Genomic DNA, 9456 nt, shown 5'->3' with positions numbered 1-9456 from the left:
AGAAACATCGATCAGCTGCCTGCTGCACACTCCCTACTGGGGATGTGCCCGAAACCAAGGTGCATGCCCTTGACCTGAATCGAACCTGGGACCCTTGAGTGCGAAGGCTGACGCTCTATCCACTGAGCCAAACCGGTTAGGGCCATATTTGCTTTCATTTCAGCCCAGAGCCCAGCATTTCTTAAACATTCAATAAATATCTGACTAAGGAATTCAACTTCTCTTCATTTGTCTAACTGGGGGGTCCCATGCCCATGACTTTACTGAAACTGCTGCAGCCAAACCCCGCCCATGGCTTTCTTAACACATTGCGGACCAGGACCAGTTGTTTTATTGCTAGCTTTACCCAGTGGCCAAATAAGTTTCTATTGAACGAGTACAAACAACGTTTTACATAAATGTTAAAGGCACGCTTTAAAATTAAATACCCACTGCATTTTGAAGTTATTTATTACATGTCTTACAAGCTAATATCTTTTTAAAGTATGATACTTTGTAAAACACTGTGGAATATGAAGTGAGAATTCTCGTGATCCGTCCCCAATGTGTTGACTGCCAAGTCATTTGGCTTTACATCTTTATTATTATTTAAATATATTTTTATTGATTTCAGAAAGGAAGGGAGAGTGAGAGAGAGAAACATCAATGATGAGAGAGAATCATTGATTGGCTGCCTCCTGGGGCAGACCGGGACATGACCAGAACTGAAAAAGGACCCTCAGTCCACAGGCAGACACTCTATCCACTGAGCCAAAAGGGCTAGGGCAAATCCTCAGGCTACTTGCCATCTGATAGCTACTGGCAATACGGTTTCCAATGAAGTGTTTCTCAGACACCTGGCAATGAGATTTTCTCCTAAGAGTTAAACTAGTGAAAAGCAACAGATGGCTGCAATTCTGTGGGCATTTGGAAACCATCAAAACTCAACCAGGCTGTCCTGGGTAGAATCTCAGGATGAATTGTACTGGGATTGCAACTTAAAAAACAAGAGTTACACTGCACTCCTTTGGAGGAAAGTGTCAATGTAAGAAACATTCAAACCTGTAGAGAACCCTAGCCAGTTTGGCTCAGTGGATAGAGCGTCAGCCCACATACTGAAGGGCTTCAGGTTCCATTCAGATCAAGGGCACATATCTCGGTTGCAGGATCCCCAGTTGCAGTATCAATCCCGGTCCACCCGGGTCTGGGCACATTGTGGGGAGGCAACAACAACAACAAAAATCAATGGAAAAATATCCTCGGTTGAGGATTAACAAACAAAATTCAAACCTGTAGAGGATTTGGGGAGTTTATTTGAGCCAAACTATAAACAATTGCTGGGAAGCAAAATCTCAACGGATTGAGAAAATGGTCCAGAGAATGGAAGTATTGCATCTTATTTTATACATTACAGTCAAAAGAGAAGACATAAGTGGGTTACATGACATCCATTAGATTAGGGAGGCAGGAGAAAGCAAAGAGAGAAACCCTCTGGGATTGGGTGAAAAGTAAAATGGTAGATACATACTTCTTTTATATAGGTGGGTATAGGATAGTTAACAGTCAACAATTAACACGATAACAATAACAATGAGAGGATTTGTGGTCTCTGCCCTGGTGCATTGGTTGTGTCCTGAGAGGTCTGGAAAAAGGGAAGTTACCCACCCATTCCAAAGGTATGTTGCGGTAGGTGCAAAAAGATACCATAAACAGCTTTTATTTGTAAAGTTTTCATTTCAGCCCTGGCTGGTGTCTCAGTGGTTAGAGCATCGGCCCATGTACTGAAGGGTCTCGGGTTCAATTCTCAGTCAAGGTCACATACCTTGGTTGCAGTCCAATCCCTGGCCCTGGTCCGGGCGTGTTCGGGAGGCAACCAATCGATGTGTCTCTCACAGCAATGTTTCTCTACCCCTCCTTCCTCCCTCCCACTCTGTAAAAATCAATGGAATAAGTATCCTCGGGTGGGGATTTAAAAAAGTTTTCATTTCAGACCATCCTATGTGGTTACTTTAGGTCTCTGAGTTTGTAAAGCTGTCATGCAGGACTTCCCGGAGCTTGTCAGGTTTAGTATGTGGTTCCTTTTTGTTCAAAAAAAGGAAGAGGTTTGGGAAGGGTTCGAGAGGCCAACTCTGACAAGGACATTCCTTCCTTTGTAGTAAACAGACAGACATGAGCAGAGCAAGGATGACAGGCCAGGCACAGGTCACTGGGCAGAAAGCCCCAGGGGGCCTAGCAACAGGCAAAGCTGGGAAAACAAGGACCTCCTCTCCAGAGTAACCTTTCTTGCCCTAGCATATCACTGGGTGTTCAATTTAGACCCCCTTGACCTTTCATATTGCTGGCCATGCGGGGTTCAGACGGTCTCCTGACCTTTCCTCCCCTGTCATGTTGCTAGTCCCTTAAATGAACAAGGGGGGGGGGGGGTGCAAAGAATAGCTCTTAAACATTAAACCTCCAGGACGATGAGGTTCTGACCCACATCAGATACATTTAGACCTCAGTTGTGCTTCAGCGCCAAGCCTAGAAGAACAGCAAAACCAGACAAGCGATGCTATGGCTGACCTTGGGACCAGCTGTGATGACTAATGATTCCCCCAACACTTCCCCACCGCCACACCCCCTGTGCGGACCAATCACTAGAGACAAGCGCCCTAAAAGTTACCCTTAAAAGCAGTAGTTCTCAACCTTCCTAATGTCACGACCCTTTAATACAGTTCCTCATGTTGTGGTGACCCCCCAACCATAAAATTATTTTCGTTGCTACTTCATAACTGTAATGTTGCTACTGTTATGAGTCATAATGTAAATATCTGATATGCAGGATGTATTTTCATTGTTACAAATTGAACATAATTGAAGCATAGTGATTAATCATAAAAACAATATGTTATTATATATATGTTTTCCGATGGTCTTAGGCGACCCCTGTGAAAGGGTCGTTTGACCCCCAAAGGGGTCGCGACCCACAGGTTGAGAACCGCTGCTTAAAAGGGATCTCCCTCTCAAGAGCATATCCTTTCCCCTCCCCTGCCTGTGTCCCCCCCCTTCCCCCCCCCAGGTGCATTGCCTTTACCCTTCTCTCTCCTAAGCTCCAAGAGCTCCTTTTTTCCCCTCTGTAACTTGTTTCCTGAGGCTATTTCTTCTTCTGCTCACTTCTTCTACATCCGTGACTTCTAAAAAAACTTTCTCTTATTAGCAGTGATGGTGAACCTTTTGAGCTCGGCCTGTCAGCATTTTGAAAAACCCTAACTTAACTCTGGTGCCGTGTCACATATAGAAATTTTTTGATATTTGCAACCATAGTAAAACAAAGACATATTTTTGATATTTATTTTATATATTTAAATGCCATTTAACAAATAAAAATCAACCAAAAAATTGAGTTCGTGTGTCACCTCTGACATGCGTGTCATAGGTTCGCCGTCACTGTCTTATAGCATGAATCTTGACTGTGAATTCTTTCTTAGCTAGAACTCGAGAACTGAGGTTGCTGAACCAAGGTCCAGTCTGACTTCACCAGCAGCCAACACCATAAGGTGTATCAGCTGAGAAACTTTGTAAGATCAAATAAGTATTCTCATTCCATATTCACAAAGTAACCTACTAAAAATTTCCTTCCTTGCCCAGCCAGCGTGGCTCAGTTGTTGACCATTGATTCATGAACTAAGAGGCCACCAGTTTGATTCTCAGTCAGGGCACATGCCAGGTTTGTGGGCTCGATTCCCAGTAGGATGCATGCAGGAGGCAGCTGATCGATATTTAAATTGCCTTCCTTTTATGCAGAACTAGAGGGAGAAAAGAGAATGTACTAGTTAGGCTAATTGAAGCATCTAACAATTGTATTTTTATTAATAAATTAGAGGCCCGGTGCATGAAAATTCATGCACTGGAGAGCGGTCCCTCAGCCCAGCCTGCCCCCCTCACAGTCCAGGAGCCCTCAGGGGCAGGAAGTGACCTGGCGATCGGGGGCTTCTCCAAGTAAAACCCCTCTATATTATCAACCATCAACCTTAATGTTTAAAATTGCACACTGATCATCAACATCCTGTTCCTTTAAAATTTCTTCTCTTGACTTCTAGGATTCCACTCTCCTATTCTCTGGCCATTCCTTCTTTTTTGTGTGTGTCAACTAATGTGGTTTATTCATGTATGCTGGGATGGTTAACATTAATATGTATTTTATGCAATTTTCTAATTAATTAAAGGAGAAGAACTATATGAAGCATTTTAATAGATTCAGAAAAAGCACTGAATAAAGCCCAATACTTAAATGTTAAAAAACGAAATAAAAAAAAGAAAGACAAAATAGTGTGCTGCCTCCACTGTTATTCCAGCCTCCATCCTATTCTGGACCTATAGCTAATGTGTTTAATATAAAAGTCATTAAGATTATGTCACTCCCCTGACAGAATCTGGCCATTCTTTCTCTTTTGTTGAGTCTCTACTTGCCTCTTAATAGAAAACATTCTAACAATTCTGTTCTGGGAACCCTTTCTCTTCTTGTTTTTCACTCTCCAGGTGATGGCTGCACCCTCATAGCTTCAGTTGTCATCTCTATATTCTAGATCAGTGCTGTCCAAGAGAACTTTCTGTGATGATGGGAATATTCTATATCTGAGCTATCCAATACGGTAGTCAATAGCTACATATGACTACTGATCATTTGAGATATAATGCAACTGAGGAACTGAATTTTAATTTTTATTTAAATTTAATTGACTAAATTAGCCACTGGGATTAGAATCACTGAGAAACCTTATGAACAGAGATTCTCATTAAGTCTGGGGCCAGGTCCAAGAATTGATGTTTAACCAAAGCTCCCCCTGGTGATTCTGATGTGTACATGCACAAAAGATTTTTCAGGCTGAGTACTTGGTAGGTGTGTATAAACGCCTTTAAAAAGATCAGGGGTCCTTTTGAGGTTTGGTTGGTAGAAATTTGAGTAAAGGAGATGAGATCATGTCCTACCCATCCATTCCTCAAACTTCTGAGAGAGGAAAGTCCACCTGCATCATTGCTGATATTGCAAATACCAAGAACAGAACACGATTTTAATGAGAGGAATATATAGGAAGAGACTAGAAGATCAACTCGGAATCCAAGTGAGATACAGTATGCCAAAACCCCTGAGGATAAATGGTGACTTCTGTGAGCAAAGCCTGGGGAAACTTACCTAAATAAGCAGGTCAGAAAACTGTAGAAAGACTTGTTTCAACAAGGTAAGTGTTGGAAGTAGAACCGAGAAAGTGGAGGATGCCACCTCTCTAGGGATTTAGTGAGAGGCAGACCTTTATATGAATTGGAAAGGGGAGAACAGGAAAATGTTGAATGAATTAAAAAGAACGATGAGCAGTGGGGTTTGGAAGAGATTTTTAAAGCTTTAAACCTTTAAAGTCTCATAAAGTATTTGTCACAATGTGTTTCTAAAACTTTCCTCAACTACATTGGCATGTCTCCTGACAGTAAACTAAGTTGAATGGCATCTGAGTTGCTTTAGGATATTCCTTCCTAAAGTCTTTTTAAAACTCACCCCCCCCCCCCCAATGATGAATGGGCATTGTCTTATTATATATCTCACCTATCACAAAGCAAATTATAAACTTTATTTCCAAGAATATTGATGAAAAGTATATTTTAATGCCAGGCCATAATTATAAGTAAAAAGACAAAAATGCAAAATGCAGTGTAGTAGAGTCGGGGGGTGGGGTGGGGGGGAGCTTTAACGTAGTTTGCATCCAGGCTCTTCTGCTTATTGGGAGATCTTGGGCAAGCTCTTCAAGCTCCTTTTCTCTCACTAGAATATATCCGCACTGTCTCTAAAGTATGACTGTCAGTATTAAATAATTATAAATTGCTTACAGTGCCTGGCGCATAGTGGGCATTCATGTTTTCTTCTTCTACCCACAGTGTCCAAGTGTAAGACAAATATTTCTGACAGATAATTCAAGGTGGAGTAGAATGGGCTGGCTCCAATATTCTTAGGGATTAAGGGTGAGTTCCTACCGTGATGGAAAGCCTGTTTCTCATCTAGACTGATACTGTGTTTGTTCTGAAGTCTAGTAGACCTTATGGAGTCATATACCTAAATTTTAACAGTGACCATCTCTGAACAGTGATAGCTAGAAGGCAGAGGGAGGGACTTTCACATTTTGTTTATATAATTATATAGTACTAGAGGTCCGGTGCATAAAAATTTGTGCACTCGGCGGGAGGGAGGGTCCCTCGGCCCGGCCTGTGCCCTCTCGCAGTCTGGGACCCCTCGGGAGATAACGACCTGCTGGCTTAGGCCTGCTCCCGGGTGGCAAAGGGCAGGCCCAATCCCTAGGTGCAGCCCCTGGTTGGGCTCAGAGCAGGGCTGATTGGGGAGTTGGGGCGCCGCCCCCTGTCATGCACAGAGCAGGGCGGATTGGGAGGTTGCAATGCCACCCCTAGTCACACTCAGGGTAGGGCCAATTGGGGGGTTGGGGCACCGCCCCCTGTCACACTCAAGGCAGGGTTGATGGGGAGGTTGCGGCGCCACACCCTGTCACGCACAGAGCAGGATTGATCAAGGGTTTGGGGAGCTCCCCCCTGTCACGCACAGAGTAGGGCCGATAGGGGAGTTGGGGCACTGCCCCTGTCACACACAGAGCAGGGCGGATCAGGGGGTTGGGGTGCTGCCACTGTCACACTCAGGGCAGGGCCGATCAGGAGGTTATGGCTCTACCCCATCACACACAGAGCAGGGCCTGTGGGGGGGGGGGGGGGGTTGGGGCGCCGCACCCTGTCACACACAGACCAGGGCCGATCAGGGGGTTGGGGCGCCGCACCCTGTCACACACAGAGCCACAGGGCGATCAGGGGGTTGGGGAGCTCCCCCCTATCAGGCACAGAGCAGGGCTGATCAGGGGGTTGGGGTGCCTTCCCCTGTCACGAACAGAGCAGGGCCGATAGGGAGGTTGTGGCCCCGCCCCCTGTCACACACAGAGCCACAGGGCGTCAGGGGGTTGGGGAGCTCCCCCCTATCAGGCACAGAGCAGGGCAGATCAGGGGGTTGGGGTGCCTTCCCCTGTCACGAACAGAGCAGGGCCGATAGGGAGGTTGTGGCCCCGCCCCCTGTCACACACAGAGCCACAGGGCGATCAGGGGGTTTGGGCGCTGCCCCCTGTCACGCTGATCCCGGTGCTGGGAGGCCTCGCGGCTCTGCTGATCCTGGTGCTGGGAGGCATATTACCCTTTTACTATATAGGATAGAGGCCTGGTGCACGGGTGGGGGCCGGCTGGTTTGCCCTGAAGGGTGTCCTGGATCAGGGTGAGGGTCCCCACTGGGGTGCCTGGCCAGCCTGGATGAGGGGATGATGGCTGTTTGCAGCTGGTCACACACCCTTCAGGGTGGGGGTCCCCACTGGGGTGCCTGGCCAGTCTGGGTGAGGGGCTGAGGGCTGTTTCCAGGCTGGCGGGTGACTGAAGCTCCCAACCGCTTTTTTTCTTTTTTATTCTGGGCCAGCTTTAGCTCTGAGGCTTGGCTCCAGCTCTTAGGCCTTGGCTGCTGAAAGCAGGTATCTGGTTTGTTTGGGTCCTATAATCGAAACACTGTTCCAACTCCAGCTCTGAGATCCCGGCTGGCTGAAAGCAGGTTTCTGAGGTTTTGTTTAGCTTCTATATTTGTAACAATGTTTCAAACTGCAAGCTCAGAGGCCGGCAGCGGCAGGCGGGGAACGTTGGAGTCCTCCGTCACTGAAGCAAGCAAGCCTCATGTTCGCTTCAAGCTGCCTGGCTGCCGGCCGCCATCTTGGCTGGCAGTTAATTTGCACATCACCCTGATTAGCCAATGGGAAGGGTAGCGGAGGTACAACTAATTACCATGTTTCTCTTTTATTAGATAGGATTAGAGACCCAATGCACAAAATTCGTGCAAGAGTAGGCCTTCCTCCGGCTGCCAGCACTGGCTTCCCTCTGGCCGCCAGCAGGCACCCGGACCCGGGCTTCCCTTGAAGCCCTGGCTTCATCTGGAAGGTCCTCCTGAAGGACATCCGGTAACATTAGCATATTATGCTTTTATTATTATAGATGAAAAGTTTTATAGTAAACATGTATTAAGTTTTTAAATTGAAATTTTAAAAAGAATCACTGCTTCATTCACAAAACAATTTAAGGAAGAGTGGAGATCCCAAGGATGAAGTTTTTGAAGGAGAAATTGTTTCCTTTCTTTAACCCTGTGGGAATGACAGATGGTGGGGGAAGTGGCAGGAGGAGGGATTTTCCTGGTGAGTGCCTCCCAGCCAATCCCCACTGCATAACTTATTAATATTTTCCATTCTCTTCTAGTAAGAAATTCTGGAGTTCCTTTTTAAAGGTAAGTATTAGTTATGACCCATTTTGTTAGTCTGTAAAACTGCCAAGTGAACCTGAAATGAGGAAATCTCTATTATCTACCATAGGTAGTAGCACTGTGGGTTGTCTGCTGGTGTCTTTACCTGCATGCCAACACTCAATCGACTGACATAATCTGAGAATACAAAGAGGAGTGATGCAGAAAGTGCAGCAAAATCTCCCCTTATAGCCAAAGGGTGGAAAAGAACCATTAAGGTAGATCTAGTACCAGGACAAGTGAGAGCAGACAGTCCTGGGGGACCACTCCTCACTGGGAAGAACAGCATGGGCAAAGAAGACCCTAAGAAGTAGAGCAACAAAATGTGAGCACATTTCCCTTGCACAAGCTTGTCAGGAAGAGCACAAGATGCGCCCAGATGCTTCAATCATCTTCTTGAAAATTTTTTGAAATATGCCCAGAAAGGTGGAAAGCCATGTACTAGAAATATCACCCCATCTTCTCAATCACACAGACACAGAAGGGTCAGAGGATTCTTGGAGTCAGTCCCATGAGAGGTAGGATTACAATCCAAACCTTTTGGGTCCCAATCTTATGTTATTTCCATCCAGCCTGATGATTGAGATAAGTCTTTATAAATGTGTGCCATGAAAACATTGTGTTCTTACTTTTATAAAATACAAACAGCCCTTTCTCTTCTGGTATTTTAAAATAAATTTATAAGAGGCTTCTTGCTGGCCAACCCACACTCATCACCTGTCTAGATTCTCTTGAAGAGTCTGCCCATTAGCCGGTTTCCAAACTAAAGACCTTCTAGTCTCTCAAATTCCAGAATGCTCACCAGGTTCTAGACTCCCAGAACTCTTGGGTCTGGCATACTTAAGTGGTACCTATTTTCTAACCCACTCTGGCAGCTTTGTCCCAGTATTTGTGCCTTGTTGTGTGATATGCTGTTGCCCACTGTCCATACACAAACATCTAAAACCACTCTTCTTTCCCGGCCAGAGTGGCTCAGTGGTTGAGCATGGACCTATGAACCAGGAGGTCACAGTTCGATTCCCAGTCAGGGCACATGCCTGGGATGAAGGCTGGATTCCCCAGTAGGGAGCATGTAGGAGGCAACCTATCAATGATTCTTTCTCATCATTGATGTCTCTATCTCCCTC

The sequence above is a fragment of the Myotis nattereri genome, assembly GCF_964212035.1.
Source record: "Myotis nattereri genome assembly, chromosome: 1".
Lineage (NCBI taxonomy): Eukaryota > Metazoa > Chordata > Mammalia > Chiroptera > Vespertilionidae > Myotis > Myotis nattereri.
Note: the sequence above shows the minus strand (reverse complement) of the source record.